Raw genomic sequence first — 19,551 nt, 5'->3', positions numbered from 1 at the left:
TCAGCGGAGAACTCTGTGGAGGCCATTTTCATGGCCATTTCTCAGTCTGAGACTCTTTGAAACCGAGCGGATGATCCAAGTAGTCTCCGATGTTGCATGAAACAAAAAAAATTGAAAGGACTTGGAGGAAGCTATCCTTTTAGCATTCGCTCCTGGCAGGCCATGAGAAATTGTACGAAAGAGACTACAACAGTGTGTGGTGTGTGGTGTGATTTTCAAGCAAGTTTTGTTGCACTGAACTTTCAACGGAACCTCTTTCTCTTTTTTTCGATGTTGGGGATGTTGTACGGTTTTCGCCGGTTTGCAACGGTTTGCAAGTTTGAGTTTTAGCTTTGAAAAATAATTGGTTGAAATATTAACTTTTTAATTAGACCTTATTGAATAATTTGTTGCAAAATATGACAATTTCTATATTTTCAAAACATTTATCTAAATTTCACAAAAAAGTAACAACTTTTCTATCAATAAAAGTGCAAGTGTTTGCTTCAACTAAGCTTAAATTGCACAATTTTTCTCACTTTGCTTGCAGTTTACTTGCAAAAAGTTGCATGTTGTCGTTTGTGGCCCACCCAGCAACACCTCTGAGGTGAGATGTGGGTGCGTGGAAAACAACCACTTTTACTAGGCACGCGGTTGCAGGTTTCGTGCAAGAAAAGATGTTTTGGTTTTTCTTGAAGGGGGAGATGTGGTGTGGGGTTGAGGAAGGAATTGTAGAGGGATAGGGGTTGCTAGGTTTTTGCAGAATTTTTTCGTGACTATTTTGAAATCAGTATTTTATGATAAACTAAATGATTAAAGTTCTGTTCAATTTTAATTTAAACTGTTTAAGTCCTTTATAGTTTCTCACTTCAATTCATTTTTAACACACACACATGATCAGAAAAACATTGCATTTAAAACTAAAATGAATTTGAATACCGTAAAACGGGGTGACTTTGATAGCCGGGGTGACTTTGATAGGTTTGCGATTTTTACGCAAAATGAAGAGTACAGTTAAAATACGTAAGGAATGGTTTAGAAACATACTGACCGTGGTAGAGAAGTTTTCGAAGTACCTCAACAAGAACTTTTCATAAAATTTTGACAAGTTTAAAAAGCAAGTTAAGTATAGTTAAGAAAATGTTGATGAAAGTCATTATTTTAAACTTCTCAAAGTGTCATGATTTTCTCAATGAACATGATTTTTAATCGGAAAACGGAATGCATTTTCGGATTCTTTGGACAATTTTCCACTAGGAGAAGGTTAAAAAAATGTAAATAATATATAATATTTTGTTTTTGAAGCACAATTTAAAAAAATCACCAACTTTATAGGCAATTTCAGTTGAACAAATTTCATGTAAAATGTGAAAATCTGTGATTCGTGCTTGAAATTCAGTATAAAATGCAATGTAAATCGATAATTTTATAAACAAAACAAGTTTTAACAAATTTCAGGCAAAATTCCGATTTTTTAACAATTTTACCTAAAATTTATATGTATTTTGCTAAAAAGCTTATACACTTAGTTAACTAAATATAAACATTGATTTTTTTATTCTTAAAACTATTTCAGCTACTTTATTGATGGTACATTTAGCGTACAAATAAAGTTTGAACATCTTAAATATGATTTTAACAAGAAAAACTATGACTATCAAAGTCACCCCGGAATTAAAACTAATTTTTTTTAACGTAACTATTTTTTAAACATTATTGAAAAAACTTTTTTTCCGAAATAGTGCATGGACTTTGTGTGGCCTACCCCAGTACATGTTTTAAAAATAATAATCTTGAGAAAAACCTTACTACCTTACCTTACCTTACTGTTCGAAAATATTCCAAAAACAAATTGAAATCCTATCAAAGTCACCCCGGTTTACGGTACGCTCTTCAAGGGTGTTGCCATCAGGAACAGAGAAAGATTTTGAATCATTTTAGAACATTTAAATTTTGCTCACAGGAAACAAATGATTGGCACTCCTGGTATAAGTTATGTTATCCCAGTGAAAAAAATGGACAAAAAAAAGCATTTTAATTTTTTGAAAATTTTAGGGATAAAAGTTTGGCTTGCTTTATATGATTTTACCAATTTTTTTATAAATGTAATTTTTTAGTGGTCAATTTTGGCTGTGATTTTTACTAATATATCCTATAAATTAATAAAAAAAATAAGTATGCAGTAATTTTTGTAGTATCCCTGACTATGCCTCTGTGCTTTTTTACAATTTAAATGATAATGATGCCATTCCATAGCAGAAAATGTGAAAAACAAGTAAAAAATTGAAAAAGTGCATGAAAAACATGAAAAAAATAGATTGGCAAAACGTAATGATAGGGACAGGTAAGACAGGCCAAATACTATCAAAAACAAAAATAAATTAAACAGGATAAATGAAAATTAAAATACTAAAAATAAATTCAACAAAAATATAAAACAAGAGAAGTAAAGTTTTTCGTACAACAAAAATTGTCTCAAAATGACCTCTTAATCACAGGAAAAATAAAAAAAAGAAAACAAATTTGGGCAGCAGAGGATTTAATATTATTCAGAATTATTTACTTGTACATATTTCTTTAACTATTGTGTCAGCTCAAAACGAGTAATATATGAAAAGTTCGGATGCATATTTTTAAGCATTGTATATTCATTGACAGCAATTTATTCATGCCTCAGTAAAATTTGTGCCAGAATTCTTCAAATAGTTTAAAGTGTTTTTTAATCTAAAGCATACTTAAAAATTGTTACATTACGGTTAGTTCTTGTTTGCGTAATATTTTTCTCAGTGTTTATTCATTCAAAAAAATAATTAAAAAAAAGTAAGAATTTAAGAATAATAATTCAGTGTTTTTATGGGATTTCCCATTCCTTAAAAAATGAACATAGAAAAATAGAAAAAAAGAGCCATGAGATTTTTTTTTTAAATAAAAGCATTGTAATATGTTACATCAAGTGTATTTTTTTAGTACATGTATTTTTTGTGCATTTTCAATTCTTAAATCATAAATAGTTCTTTTGAACATTTTTAGAGAACAATATAACATATGTGAGCAATTCTCTACGAAATCGGTCTTTTTTCTTCAATTTTAATTTTTGTATTTTTTAATCCGGCTGAAACTTTTTTGGTGCCTTCGGTATGCCCAAAGAAGCCATTTTGCATCATTAGTTTGTCCATATAATTTTCCATACAAATTCGGCAGCTGTCCATACAAAAATGATGTATGAAAATTCAAAAATCTGTATCTTTTGAAGGAATTTTTGATCGATTTGGTGTCTTCGGCAAAGTTGTAGGTATGGATACGGACTACACTGGAAAAATAATACACGGTAAAAAAATTTGGTGATTTTTTATTTAACTTTTATCACTAAAACTTGATTTACAAAAAACACTATTTTTAATTTTTTTATTTTTTATATGTTTTAGAAGACATAAAATGCCAACTTTTCAGAAATTTCCAGGTTGTGCAAAAATCACTGACCGAGTTATGAATTTTTAATCAATACTGATTTTTCAAAAATCGAAATTTTGGTCGTAAAATTTTTCAACTTCATTTTCGATGTAAAATCAAATTTGCAATCAAAAGTACTTTACTAAAATTTTGATAAAGTGCACCGTTTTCAAGTTATAGCCATATTTAAGTGACTTTTTTGAAAATAGTCGCAGTTTTCATTTTTAAATTAGTGCACATGTTTGCCCAGTTTTGAAAAAATATTTTTGAAAAGCTGAGAAAATTCTCTATATTTTGCTTATTCGGACTATGTTGATACGACCTTTAGTTGCTGAGATATTGCAATGCAAAGGTTTAAAAACAGGAAAATTGATGTTTTCTAAGTTTCACCCAAACAACCCACCATTTTCTATCGTCAATATCTCAGCAACTAATGGTCCGATTTTCAATGTTAATATATGAAACAATTGTGAAATTTTCCGATCTTTTCGAAAAAATATTTTTGGAATTTTCAAATCAAGACAAACATTTTAAAAGGGCGTAATATTGAATGTTTGGCCTTTGTGAAATGTTAGTCTTGATTTGAAAATTCCAAAATATTTTTTCGAAGAGATCGGAAAATTTCACAAATGTTTCATATATTAACATTGAAAATCGGACCATTAGTTGCTGAGATATTGACGATAGAAAATGGGTGTTTGGGTGAAACTTAGAAAACATCAATTTTCCTGTTTTTAAACCTTTGCATTGCAATATCTCAGCAACTAAAGGTCGTATCAACAAAGTCCAAATAAGCAAAATATAGAGAATTTTCTCAGCTTTTCAAAAATATTTTTTCAAAACTGGGCAAACATGTGCACTAATAAAAAATGAAAACTGCGACTATTTTCAAAAAGTCACTTAAATATGGCTATAACTTGAAAACGGTGCACTATCAAAATTTCAGTAAGTACTTTTTGATTGCAAATTTGATTTTACATCGAAAAATGAAGTTGAAAATTTTACGACAAAATTTCGATTTTTGAAAAATCAGTATTGATTAAAAAATCATAACTCGGTCAGTGATTTTGCACAACCTGAAATTTCTGAAAAGTTGGCATTTATGCCTTCTAAAACATATCAAAAATAAAAAAATTAAAAATAGTGTTTTTGTAAATCAAGTTTTAGTGATAAAGTTAAATAAAAAATCACCAAATTTTACCGTGTATTATTTTTTCCAGTGTAGTCCGTATATACCTACAACTTTGCCGAAGACACCAAATCGATCAAAAATTCCTTCAAAAGATACAGATTTTTGAATTTTCATACATCATTTTGTATGGACAGCTGCCGAATTTGTATGGAAAATTATATGGACAAACTAATGATGCAAAATGGCTTCTTTGGGCATACCGAAGGCACCAAAAAAGTTTCAGTCGGATTAAAAAATACAAAAAAAATCGAATGACCGAAATCCTAGAGAACTGCTCATGTATAAACATTTTCAAAGAATTATTTTTTTTTTCATAATAATTTAGTCTGGCTTCTGTAATATTTTTGTGTGTTTTTTCATATAATGTATTGTTTTTTTAATATTAAAAAAAAACGTTTTGGAAAACGCTTAGTTCGAATATATTTAAAGAATTCTCTTCGAACTGAGCTTTTTTAAAATTTTATGTTTTGTATTTTAGTAATCTGACTGAAGCTTTATGGATGCATTCGGTATGTCAAAAGAAACTATATTGCATAATCAAATTGTCCATACTATTTTTCAAACAAATTTGGCATTTTTCCATACGAAAATAGTTTGCGGAAATTTCGAAATCTGTATATTTTAAAGGAATTTGTTGACCGATTTGGTGTTTTCGGCAATTTTGTATGTATGAGAACTCCAACGAAAAGTATTCAAACACGGATTCTTTTTGCTTATTTTCAAATCATTTTTTGTAACTAAAAATTGATTTAAAAAAAAACGTTTTTAGAGAACAATATAACATATGTATAAACATTTTCAAAGAATTATTTTTTTCATAATAATTTAGTCTGGCTTCTGTAATATTTTTGTGTGTTTTTTCATATAATGTATTGTTTTTTAATATTAAAAAAACGTTTTGGAAAACGCTTAGTTCGAATATATTTAAAGAATTCTCTTCGAACTGAGCTTTTTTAAAATTTTATGTTTTGTATTTTAGTAATCTGACTGAAGCTTTATGGATGCATTCGGTATGTCAAAAGAAACTATTTTGCATAATCAAATTGTCCATACTATTTTTCAAACAAATTTGGCATTTTTCCATACGAAAATAGTTTGCGGAAATTTCGAAATCTGTATATTTTAAAGGAATTTGTTGACCGATTTGGTGTTTTCGGCAATTTTGTATGTATGAGAACTCCAACGAAAAGTATTCAAACACGGATTCTTTTTGCTTATTTTCAAATCAGTTTTTAAATTCTTTATGGTTTTTCATTTTTTTTTTCAAAAGGTCTGGAAACATTAAAACGGTGTCTTCATTTATTTATGTAAAATTAAATTTGAAATCAAAAAATTCTTCGGTAAAATGTTTAATAATGTGCATCATTTTCAAGTTATAGGCATTATTATGTAACTTCAAAAAAAAATCACAGTTTTTCATTACTATTAAATTGCCCATTTTATTTCTAAATTTCAAAATCTGGCCTTACATATGAAAATATCTCAAATAAGTGATTATAAAATAAATTCTGAAAACTTTAAAAATTTCGCAAAATTCAATTTTTTTTTAATTTTGAAAGTCGAACCATAAATTCCCGTGTAATCGATAATAAAAAAAAATAGCAACACTGAGAAAATCTTTTTTGTTTTTATTTATTTATTTTTTGTTGCAATGCAATATTTCAGCAGCCAAAGGCCGTGTCAACAAAGTTCATAAAAGCCATAGGTTGAGAATATTCTCAGCATTTCGTTTTTTTTTTTAAATTAGCAAACAGGAGCACAACTTTTAAAAAATGAAATAAAAACTGCGACTTTTATCAAAAAAGTATCATAAAAATGTTCAAATCAATGTATACGGACAGAAAAAAAAAGTAAAATAATGAGGACAAACTGATTAAGCAAAATGGCTTCTTTAGGTCTTCGGAAGGAATTTAAAAAGCTTCAGTTAAATAAAAAAAATGTAAAAAATCTCAGCAAATTGCTCATTTAACGGTGCACATCAACCAAAGCTTTTGCACCAAGATTTTTGTTACAGACATCATAGTATTTTCGACAGTACAGGAACATTCGATACAATTTTTTATTTATCCCTAAAAGTACTGCCTACAAAATGATTTTCAACATAGTTTGACTATTTTTACAATCAGATTGTTGGAGGATTAAGTCCGAAAATTTAATAATTTTGTAATGAGAAGACAACAACTTCCTTGGATGCTGTGTACCGTCAGTGGGGGTGACATTGGGTCTGGGGGTGAGATTGGGTCAAAGTGAGTTTTTACGGATTTCACAATTTCTCAGGTTCTTCTCTATGAAACTGAATTCTGTTAAATGGGTTGTGTAGGGGACATCTTAAGATGACTTCGCTGAAAAAATACTCGTTCCTTGAACAAATCCTGTTATTTTGGCAGCTGTCTAAAGTTGAGGCACTACCCAAATGTTTGAAAATCTCCAACAAAACATTGTAGCATGTCAAAACGATTCCCACGAACAAGAAACACTATTGGATGACTTTTTTTGCACCATATCGTTGTATCATTTTAGTTTCATTTGACCCAATGTCACCCCCTCTAAAAGGTGAGATTGGGTCAATTTTCAAAGTATTGGCATTTAAGGTAAAGTGTTCATCAAAATCCACCACATTTTGGGAAAATGTTAGTAAACTATCTAAGAACTACATTGAAAGATTTTTGATGTTATTTAAATCGTTTTTGTTATTAAGAAATTACGAGAGGTGTATCGTTTTTAGACCCATAGTCACCCCCACTGACGTTACCCTTAAAAGAATAAAGAAATTAAAGAAAAAAAAAGAAGAAGACAAAAACAACCAAATTTATTCCTGAATCCTGATACTGTAAAATAATGGTATTGTTTTTGCCTTTTTACAAAAACGAGAATTTACCGTCATCAGGGGTGACATTGGGCTTGGGAGGTGAGATAGAGTAATAGAAAAATGGTGAAATACGTGTGACACAATTTCACTCCCAGACCCAGTATTTTCTAAGCAAATTTAAAGAAAATTTTCTGAAATTTTCTAAGAAATATTTTCAGAGTTGGTCAGTGTTCGTCATTATTTGAACAGGTAAAAAAAAAGTCACGTTATCAACAAAAAATCAGTTTTTATTGGATTAAACTCATATACTTATCGATTGCAAATTTGATTTTTAGTCTCAAAATTAAGTCACATTATTTTTCATTTTTTCCATCTTCTTGAAAATCTTTTTAAAATACGAAATGTTGGCAACACTGCCAGTGAATTTTGATCTAATTGTGCCATTTTTTTAAATGGTGTAGCATGTTTTTTTCTGGGGGATTGTATGGACGTACTAATAAATGTCTTGTGGCATCATTAGTTATGGTTAAATAAAAGTACAAAGTTTCATTTAAATCAAAACATACAGTTGTTGTTCGGTAACTGGGCGCTCGATAACTGGGCCGTATACGCGACAGACACGGACGACGAAACAAAGAGACGCAAAAAGTAACTATTTCAAAACTTTTTTTTCGTAAAATCGCGATAACTCGTGATGTTTATAAGCAAACCCCTTATGTCTATATATCATTTTTTTGTAATTGTCTGCTCTACAACTTTGTAGAACATTGTTATACTCTAAAAAATTTTCTTGCAAAGTTAGAAAAAAACACGAAATCTTAAAATGAAAAATTTTGTTCTAAATGAAAAAATGACCCGTAGATTCGAAAAGTACATTAAATTTCCCATAAAATGACATGTTCCAAAATGTTTTACAGTGGAGTAACGGAAAATGGGAGGATTTTTAAAACTTTTTTAGCGTTTTTTTTTCGATGAAAAATACGTTTTTTTCGGAATTCTGAGTACGCCATTAAATCGAGCGTCTAATTTTACATAAAAGTCCCTTTGACACCAAATTTCTATCTCATCACCGTTTCAGGCTGCAAATTATTGAAAAACACCTCTTTTTTCGCTTGTTCAAAAATGCAAGGGGTCGTACCGCCCCTCCGTCACGAGATATCAAAAAACGGACCTCGGATTCGTGATCAGTGACAAAAGTTACCCTATAGGACAAAGTTTCACGCAAATCGAAGAGGGGTCGGGGCAACTGCTGTGTGAGTTGGCGGAGAATTACCCACATGTAAAAAATTGTGGGTTCGATACTTTTTATGAATGTTCCCCTGATGAACTGGGAAAACATTTTTCCATTTCTACAACTGACAAACATCTCCTAAATTTCGTGTAAATCACACACTCTGAAACATAAAGAAGCATTATTTTGCATCTCTTGCCTCTTAAAACCATTCCTCCCCGCAATGGTGTGCAGCAATTGCAAATTGCATCTGGTGCATTTACCTTCCGAAGCCCCTGGGCTGGCACTTGCACTAGTAATGATGCATCAATTTATCGCTTCGGTTGGTGAAAAACTGCAAAACTGCAAAGAGTGAGTGCATTGCGCGCCCGAGCTTTCTAATTAAGTTATTTTTGTGATTGGTATCTTAATTCCAAATGCAGCAGCAGCAGACGCCAAACCGAGTGCGCACATGAAGTTATTTATCGAGGCACTTTGGCTGAACTGGAGTCGGGCTAAATTTATGCATTGAAATTCGATCTAATTAAAGGCGTTGGATTGGTGGGGGTGTAAATATTTAGCAAGGGTAGCAATCATTACATTTATTGGTAGCGGTTAATTGAATTGAAAAAAAAACAAATCAAAAACACAAATTGTTCTACTTAATTCCAAAAAAAAAAATAACCTCCCCATCGTGCAAAGATCATCGAGCTAATTTTGGAACGCTGAGTTTTGCCACCTTCCTGTGTTATTTTTCACATTCCATTATTTTTTCACGCTTCCTCTACAACCCGGGGGGGCATTCGGCCGAGGTCGATCATACAAAGTGGAAATGTGTTCTGGCTTTCCTTCATTTTCATTTTCTTTTCAAGTGGAGTGACTTTGAAAATTTTCAAAATCTGAATTCAAATCATTTTTAAGCGAAGAAAAATCATTAATTTCCATTAAAAAAAAATAATTTCGACTAAAATTACGACATGACATTCCCACACCAAGTGACGGTGGCTTTTCCTCTGTTTACATACCACGCAGGTCACGCGTTTGACCGCGAAAACATGTTTCATCGTCCGTCACCGTCTTCGAGTTTGAGAGAGCGCGATTCTGGGGCGGTTTTTCTCTCGTCACTGCCAAGGTTTGGCCGTGACACAGAGGGTGCGAGAATATTTGAGTCATCTATTTTATTTTGATCGTCTTTTGGGCGGGTCCTAGAAAAGGTGGGAGATGATTTATTTGCGAAAAGAGACGATTAGAAAAAAGTTGATGGAAAAACGAAATTTTGTTGGAGTAGGGTAATTTTGAGAGTTAGTGAAAAAATGACCCTTCTGGGCAGGGTTGCCACATTTTATTCTGTATTTTTGAGGGTCAAAAATCTGTATATCTGTATCAGGGGGACGAAAATCTGTATTTGGAATCTGTATTGACATTTTTAAACAATTTTTCAAAAAACGAAATATTCTTAATTGTTTTTTAATGCATAAAAATGCTATACAATCGAAAATTTAATGTTTGGGCTCATCCAGCAATTAAAAAAATATATTTATACAATTAAAATTATTTAATTTTAATAAAAAATCGGGAAAATCTGTATATCTGTATGTTTTTCTTGAAATCTGTATTTCTTTATATACAGATTCTGTATGACCTCATCACCTCAAAAATCTGTAAAATACAGATAAATCTGTATTTGTGGCAACCCTGCTTCTGGGTCAATGTAGATTCGAAAAGTGCATTAAATTTCCCATAAAATGACATGTTCCAAATTTTTTTACAGTCGAGTAACGGAAAATGGGAGAATTTTTTTTTTAATTTAATGTTTTTTTCGATGAAAAATATGTTTTTCCGGAATTCTGAGTACGCCATCGAATCGGGCGTCTAATTTTACATAAAAGTCCCTTTGACACCAAATTTCTATCTCATCACCGTTTCAGGCTGCAAATTATTGAAAAACACCTCTTTTTCGCATGTTCAACAATGAAAGGGGTCGTACCGCCCCTCCCTCATGACGTATCAAAAATGGACCTCGGATTCGTGATCAGGGACAAAAGTTACCCCTTAGAACACAGTTTCTCCCAAATCGAAGAGGGGTCGGGGCAACATTTACCGATTTCGTGTGAGTTGGTAGAGAATGACCCAAATATATTTTTAATTGCCACTCATGCCAAAGGGACCATCCATAAACCACGTGGACACTTTTTCGGGAATCTGTTACCCCTCCCCCTCCCCCCCTTCGTGGACAATTGTCCATACAAAAAAAAATCTATTTTGTATGGATCGTGGACAATCGCCATAAACCCCCACCCCCTGAAGTGTCCACGTGGTTTATGGATGGTCCCATACCATCGTAAACCTAATCATTGCATATCAGCACTTTGATGTTCAATAACGACTTCTAAATGATGTTTTCAACTCGACGCTGTATTTTGTTAAAATCAAACTTTCGGTGGCTACATCTTGCAAACGGAGCCCTTTATCAAAAAAAATCTTGAATGTACTTTTCGAGTGCAAATTCAATTTGACATAAAAGATTGAGGTAAAATATTTATTTGGCATAAAATTTCGATTTTTTTTCCAAAAATCACTATTATTTTCAAAAAGTCATAACTCGGCGGCAGATTTTTTGACCATGTTTCTCTATGGCTCAAAAGTTGCGGAAATACGTTTTTTGGAAAATTGAGTTTTTGTAAAAAAAAGTTAATAAAAAATCGGCAAAAAAAATCCGTGTACCTATTTTTTTCTCAATATCTACAACTTTGCCCAAGACACCAAATTGATCAGCAAATTCAATCAAAAGTTACAGCTGTTTAAATATTTACGTACCATTTTTGTATGGACAGCTGCCAAAATTGAATGGAGACTTGTATGGGTGAACCAATGACACAAAATAGCTTCAATGGTCATAGGGAAGGCCCCCACAAAGTTTGAGCCAAATCAAAAAATACAAATAAAATAAAATTCCGGTTTTGGTAGCGAGTTGCTCACTAGGGTGTAATATGGTTGTATGGAAAAAAATAAAGTTGTCCAAATTTAGCGAGCACAGCAATTTTTCAGTTCCTTTTGGGGTCCTAAATAACTCCCCAAAGTATGGGAACGATTGGTTTAGTCCTCGCTTTGCGCAAAACGATTCAATTTTTCATATAAATTTGTATGGGAAAAACCTTTTTTTTAGATTTTGATATTTATAAAATTCACGTTTCACGCTGTACTAAAACCGGATTCATATTCGGATGCTCTGAAAGGTGCTCTACAACTTTCCCGAAGAGAGTATGGTGCTAGCATGTCCCTGAAAGAAGATACAGCGTCCTCAAAACTCATCTAAAACGTGATTTTCGGGCAAAAAACACGTTTTAGACGAGTTTTGAACACGCTGTATCTTTTTTTATGAGCAAGTTAGCACCATACTCTCTTGGGGAAAGTTGTAGAGCACCTTCCAGAGCATCCGAATATGAATCCGGTTTTAGTACAGCGTGAAACTTGGATTTTATAAATGTCAAAATCTAAAAAAAAGGTTTTTCCCATACAAATTTATATGAAAAATTGAATCGCTTTGCCCATAGTGAGGACCAAACCAATCGTTCCCATACTTTGGGGAGTTGTTTAGGACCCCAAAAGGAACTGGAAAATTGCTGTGCTGGAAAATCGATTTTGATATTACACCCTATTGCTCACGTGTGACAAATTAGCACGACAGCGACGAACTGAAACCGAATGATAGAAAGCACAGGAGGAAGTGAGCAAGCAAGAGAAACTGTCATGCTAGATAATTTAAATTATTTCTAGATTAAATTTTCAAAAGGTCATATCTGCATAGGAAACCCATTAGGGAAAGGTTGTTTCGAAAATTTAATCTGGATTTAAAAATATATTTTTCTCAGTCATCTTTTGAGAAGTGAGAAAAATTTACATAACGATACATGATATCTTCGAATATATTTTTTCTCAATAAAAAATACAGGTACAAAATGTTGCCTACAAATATGAATATTTTGCGAAAATTCGGTTATGACCTGATCTGACCTGATGAACTTCAAATGTTTTAAATAAATAAAGTTTTCTTTGTGCTATTTGATTAAGATGTTTTACCATTTACCATTTTTCAAAACAACATCAACAGTATTTGTACGAAAAAGACTGATTTTTTCTTGTCATAACTACGGGAATGTTTTTTTTTTCATGTAGCATAGATTTAAAAGTTAAGTTAAGGTTGACTATTTTTTCCTTATTTTTTTTTTATTTTTCAAACTTGCATTCAACAAGATCATATTGGTTTTAGATACTCAGTATTGTTAAGATGTTTGTTTTCAAAAATCACTGTCAATAAAATACTTTTCTAAAATATTTATGTTTTTTCACGTTCCGTGACATTAAAGTGAAATTTGATGATTCCGTGTTACCGACCCGTAAATGTTGCCAATTTTAAAATGTCAATCCAAACATTGAAAAAGGGCCAAAAATTAAGTGTGAGCGAAGTGTGGTTGTTTCTATTGAAATAGTCAAATGTCGTGAACAGGTTGGACTGATTATTCACCCTTCATATTTGGCTTCTTTACTTTGTTTTGCTTAATGTGTAGAATTCGTTTACGAACAGTGAACAGTGCTTTTTACGATTGATGCACTGAGAATCAAGATTTATATATACAACAATTCAAATAGAAATGAGTATAAACCGAAAAAAAGTTCTCCGATCGGGCTTAAACATCTTTGATGGTTCCTTGGCTAGAATAAAGTCATGATTCGAATTCCCGGACGCTTCGAAACCCGGACACTTCATTTTGTTTTATCAATTATTTGGATATAAGTTCGCATTATGAATGTCAAAACTGTGTTATTTGATAAATTCTAACATCAACTTTCATTTAAAGTTTGTTTGAACGCTGTAGTTAATGCCAAAACAATTAAATAATATAAAATTATAAGTTTACCAGAAATGCGAAACATTTCAACGGAAATATTTCATAGGCGTCCGAAGCACCGGGAAGCCAAAGCAGAAATTTATGTTTTTGATTTCCTAAAATTCTAGCAAGTTTTTATATAAACTATCGATTGTTTTGATGTTAACAGCTTATTTGTGACCTAAAGAATGCCATTCACTAACATTTCAGTCCAAATTTGTGAGATTCATAAAGAAAATCGAGTGTCCGGAATTCGAAGCAAAAGTGTCCGGATTTCGAATCATGACGTTAATAAGACCCTTATTTTTTTGTTTGGCCATTTGGATGTCACCGTGCTAGGGTGTTCCAAAAACGGGTATTTTAGTCAATTTTCGCAAAAAAACCACATAAAAAAATCAAAATTTCGTGCCATTTCAACCGATTTTAGCTGTCTTGAACGCTAGTGAAAGGTGATTCGTTTGTCTTTCAACAAAAAGTAATTTGAGATCCGAAAAAACCCAACCCAATCGAAAAATGGGTGAGGTTCAATAAGAGGATTCTAAGATAATTTTTGAAATTAAAATCTGGGGCCGCAAAAACAAAAAAAAATGAAGAAATGGGAAAAACGAATTTATTATGAAATTAATTGTTTCAAGAGTAAGAGACAAGTTTTGCGATTTTGTTTTGTTTTAATTTATTACTGTAATGCTTCAAATTAACTCCTCAAATCTCTTCCCAACTGACGTTGAGAGTCAATTTGATGCAATTTTATGCTCTTCTTCGGGGGAAATATGCAATGCAGATTCACCTCATGTAAATACGATGCAGCTGCATTAAAGTACGTTAATGGCATACGATGCACCACCATTTACTTTTGGTGTGTTGTGTGAGTGCGTTTGGCTGCATCATGATGTTGTGCAGAGGAGCGATTAATTAATCCCTCCGAAGGTGCTCATCACATCACGATGATGATCACAATCGGGGCCTTTGCATGGCCATTTGACGGCTGGATGGACCACCACCACCCACGGTTGGGTGGCTTTTCTATTTGGTGGCGGTGTTTGATTTTCAGTAATGATGGAAATTAGCACTATTTGTTGGTTAGATTGGTACGCGGCGAGGATCGCTAACGATGGGATGTAATGAACCTTTGCTGGTTGTTTGTTGGTGTTTGGTATTTGATGTTGGATGTTCCGTTGAAGGAAAAGAATGCTTGACCGTTTGATGCAATGACTTTATCGGTACCTTGACGTTATTGAATATTTTTATATTTATTTGTTTTTGTGCTCACTTACTGATTGATGTAGTCAATTTAAAAAAAAAAATAATTATTTGAAGCATAATAAAACATAAGTCAATTAAGTCAATCTGTTACAATCTCATTTTCTACGTAAAACATATCAACAGAACACTGTTTGTTAAAGACAGAAAGTTACTCATTTAAATTTCATTTGCTGCGGCATAAAAAGCAATAAAAACAAGCATTCAAATTTCACGGCACACATTTTCATAACCCAACGAGGCGTTCTGTCAAAACATAAAATCATGATATCTCAAGCCTGAAACGGATATCTTATCCATCACCATAACTGAAAACCTGCAAAATTGCCTTTTCCACAGCCTGTCAAATGCGAGCCAAACGAAACGTTACAATTCAATTGAAAAACCAGACCGCAATAAAACTGATGTCTCTCTTAACACTTTTCCTCACATTTTTTATTTTATTGTTGTTTTCCTTTTCGAATCACTTTTGTTTGTGGTTTGGTTATGCTTGGCATGCTCAGAGAACACTCTGTTTTGCTGTTGGCTTTTAATTTTAGAGTGCACATTATCATTACTCACACAATCTTTCTTGCATTTTATGTTTATTCCTTGTTCACACACACACACACACACGCCTTAAGAAAAAAGGTAACCATGTATTAAATGAAAATTGCACTGATGCTTGCACTCCCTCGACTTCCCCGGCAATGCTCACGCAAACGATCAAAACGATGAAACGGTCGATGCTCACATTTGGCTTAAACAATTGAGTTCGTTATGCGGTAGGCAAAAATGTTTATGAACGGATTATTAGTGGGTGGGTGCTGGCTGGGAGCAGAAGTGGCCAGTGCACTCGCTCTATTGATGTGGCGATTGGCATATTTGGGTTCGTCACTTGGGACAAGTCACTTTTCTCGGGACGTGAACATGATTTGTACTTGATATTAATGTATTGGGTATAAATAGAAGGATTTTATAAAATTTAAAAACAAAAGCATGATGTTTTTTTCTAGAAAATATTGATTTTCGTAGAGTGTCTAATTGTTCCGTTTAAAATGAGACAGTTGAATAAATCTGGCAATAGAGGTCGAATAGTAACAAAAAGTTCATTATCAAATGCTAATAAAATACATAAATCGTTGAAAGTCAAAAATAAAAGTTTCTTATTTGGTCGCGACTACTCTATTGCCTTTACTTTTATTGTTCACTTATATTTTTTTCAATTTTTGGTAAAATGCGTTTTTAAAATTTAGGACTTTTGAAGAAAAAGAATAGTTATTATCATAAATTCTTTAAAATTTAGAAATATGATTACTTTTTTTTGGGAAATGCTATCTTAAATTCTTGAAACTGGCATCACAGCATTCACGTTAGCAATTACAACTCTGCAATTGCTGAATCCGGTTTTCTTGGAACTTTTTTCTAAGAGGTAATTTTGATCCCAATAAACTTGTTTGTTAAATTGTTATAACTCGTGGAAGATGCAAGCAAACCCGTTTATACAGCGCTTCCACGTTAAATAATTAAACCTTATAATTTTTGTTTGCGATTATCGTTGGTTTTTCTTTGTTTTGATATGTATTGAAAACATTTAATTAAAACAATATTTATACATGAATTGTTTGATAAACTTATCAACCCTCACTCATTTAACGTTAAAATTTTCGTCATACTATTTTTACAACCAATTGTTAATCAAAAGGCAATTAGGGAGACTTGATCCCTGCATTTTTACAGTCACTGGAATCAGCCTCATGCTCAATCAATTAGTTTAGTTTTTTGTGCATGGTTTGCTTTAAGAAAAATGTAGACAACTTACTGCATTTTGAACCATTTTTCAAACACAAACACACAAAAAACAAATTACCAGCTTTTCTAAACATGTTCAATTTTGGTCTTAAAATAATATTTTAAGTTTTTAAATATTTTAACATACTCAACTTGTAAATACTCAAGTTGTAAAATCATCATCATCGAAGGTGACGCCTTCCATCATTGCTATGATCTTTCGTTAGACGATATTAATTTAGCTACGTTTCCAATATTTTTACAAAATTCAACAAGTTATTTAGACTTTTTGGAAACGCTTTTCAACTTCCTTTTAAAGATATAAAACATTTAGATTTTATAACTAACTCTCCTCGGCGAAACTCTCGTAAAAATCAGTCATAACACAATCAAAGTAACCATGACTGAAACTAGAACAGTAAATCAAAACAATTGTCCAAAAAAATCAGAATTGGTCGAATGTGAAATAATCTTCAGATATAAAGCCATTGAGCTCATAAAAGTTTATTAAACTAACTTATATGTTAGCACGGACGAACGGACATGACACCACGAACAAATTTTGCTAATTTTTGTGAGACAAAATTCAAATTTCAGCCGAATCAAAATACGTTGAAACCGCGATGAAACACTAGCGCCGCCTGTGTTCACGTTGGCGAACTATATTCGCTAAAAGGAGTTTTGAATTGCGCGCTGTTTCTTTTGCGGTGAACGGAAGATATACTTTTTTCATTAATATCAACATTACTGTTTGAAGCGAATCCAAAGCGAATCATAAATTTGTCAACCAACAAAGCAAGCAGGATGTTCGATGTTCGCGACAAATGTAGTAAATAAGTTTAGCTAGGGGAAATATACCCTTTCTAATTAAACACCTATCTTCGTCATATGGAGAGTTTGATGCTCGATTTATGCTCCAAAAATACTATTTAGGCTACAAACTTACCAGCAACAGCACCGCCTCGAGTAAGCACGCAAATTTATGCCATTTACTGGCGAAAAAGATCAAATTTAATGCACTTTTCTATTATGCGAGACCATTTCTCATCATTTTGGTGGCACACACATCCACGCAAGATCAGAGGTTAACTGCTTAACGAAAGTCGCCATCAATATCTTTTCACTTGCGCTAACGATTTCAAAGCGCTTAAGATATACAATTGCTTCTAATTGCTTTCTGTTCTTTTGACCATTACTTAGTCACTCACATGAAAAATAATCCCGAAACATGTAAATAATTAGCAAGCACCATCAAAAAAACAAACGCGCTAAGTCTTTTGACGTTTCAATTTTGAATATCGATTCTAATCGAAGGCTGAAGAAAACCGAGCGAGGAGCGAAGGCAAATAAAGAACAAAGGCTGGCCACCAACACCACCAACATGCTGGTGCAGCGCCTGTTGGAGTGAGCAAGTGCTGCCAGGAAACCTTTCGCTATAAATGCTACTTTTCGTGAGTGTTCGCTTAAAATTTCATCAATTTTGGCAGCACTAAGCAGATCCAAAAGAGCGCTGGAAGAAAAAAAGAACTAAGCTGAAAATAGAAAAATGGGCGTGGCCCAATGCACTCGACTGATTAGAATGCACTTTTGAAATATTATTTTTAAATGCTTGTAAAAGGACTAGCATAGCTTTCAATAAAAGTGAAAATAAATTGAAATGTTCACAAAAAGTTGCTCTACTCGTTGGTGTACTTGGTTTTACTGAATTTCAGGGAACAATCCAGATTATCCAGCATCATTCAAACACGACCGCTTATTAGGCTTAAAATGGGCATATTTCCCCTATTTATTTAATTTCTTAATAATTTTCTTCAAAATTTGATTTGTTTTCATTATTTTGAGCTCACGCGTCGCGACGAACCGAACTCAAGCAAACTGTCAGGTAAAGCCAGGGGGCGACATCTGTATCTCACTACAGGCAGCTCGCCCGTAGCCAACACATGCTGTCAACTTCGGCATCAGAACAAAAGGGAAATGTCAACTTCGGCTCCAGCACAAAAGAACAGCTGTTCGTTACGGAACCAAAACAAAGCAACTGCGCACTGTAAAAAAAAAGTACAAAAACTGCAGGCATAAAATGGAAATAAAGTAATTATTGTTTTTATGTAAAATTTTACCGCAATTTACGTTTAAAAGTTAGTCTATGTTTGTGAGGTGATTTTTATAAATTTATTAGCAAAATAAACCACTAAAGTTGGGACTATTAAGCACACATCGGGCCGATGACCTCATTTAAAGTTGTACTTTTATCACATGAAACGTTTAACTTAACTACTGTGTAATTTGACTTTTAGTACAGTAATCTCTGTGTAATTTGACTTTTGGTACAGTAATTCTTATTCCAAAAATTTAAATGATTTAAAAATGAAATATTGTTGTTTCCACTGTGCGCAGTTTGCGCGCGTTATCAATCTCAATCTCCCAAGCCCAGTCACGAAATATTCTAGCAGAGCTGGTTCTGTCAGAATCCTGCTAGAACGGTAGAACATTTCTGCTAGAATGCTCTAAGAATATCCAGCTCTCTAAGAATTCTGCTAGAATCTTGCTAGAACGTCGTGACTGGGAGATGGCTTGATGCTTTGGTGGATTTTTGTCAGTTCGAATTATTTCAAGAAAATCCACCGCGGTTAACCAAATCAAATTAACAATTGTACTCTGGTGTCATGTCCGTTCGTCCGTGATGTTAGTGCTCATGTTGCTACTATTTTTGATGACCGACTCGTGTTCCTAAACAGTAAGATTGCGATAACATTTAGGCGTTGAAAAGTATTATTCTTGATCGGCCATTGGCAGCCATGTTTGTTTTAGAAAAACATTCAAATCTCGATTCAGAATGTATTAATCAAAAAATGGTTTTCTTTGTGTGGTTGCATTTTACATATAGAGATTTTATTGTACGATCAGTTCCTAGCTGGACTAGGTCGCTGGAAACGACCGGCGACTCAACGACCGACGAAATAGGCGGCGGGCCAGATGCGGGCATAAAAATATC

General features: G+C 32.9%; 1 protein-coding gene across 1 annotated transcript in view; it reads right to left on the bottom strand.

The window, feature by feature from the left end:
• LOC6040732 (muscle-specific protein 20) overlaps positions 1 to 19,551 on the bottom strand; it is a 91,019-nt gene that overhangs the window by 69,499 nt on the left and 1,969 nt on the right. The window lies entirely within an intron of this gene.

This window comes from Culex quinquefasciatus, chromosome 1 (genome assembly GCF_015732765.1).
Source record: "Culex quinquefasciatus strain JHB chromosome 1, VPISU_Cqui_1.0_pri_paternal, whole genome shotgun sequence".
NCBI classification, from domain to species: Eukaryota; Metazoa; Arthropoda; class Insecta; order Diptera; family Culicidae; genus Culex; species Culex quinquefasciatus.
The sequence above is the reverse complement of the archived record's forward strand: the minus strand, read 5'-3'. Positions and strand labels throughout refer to the sequence as shown.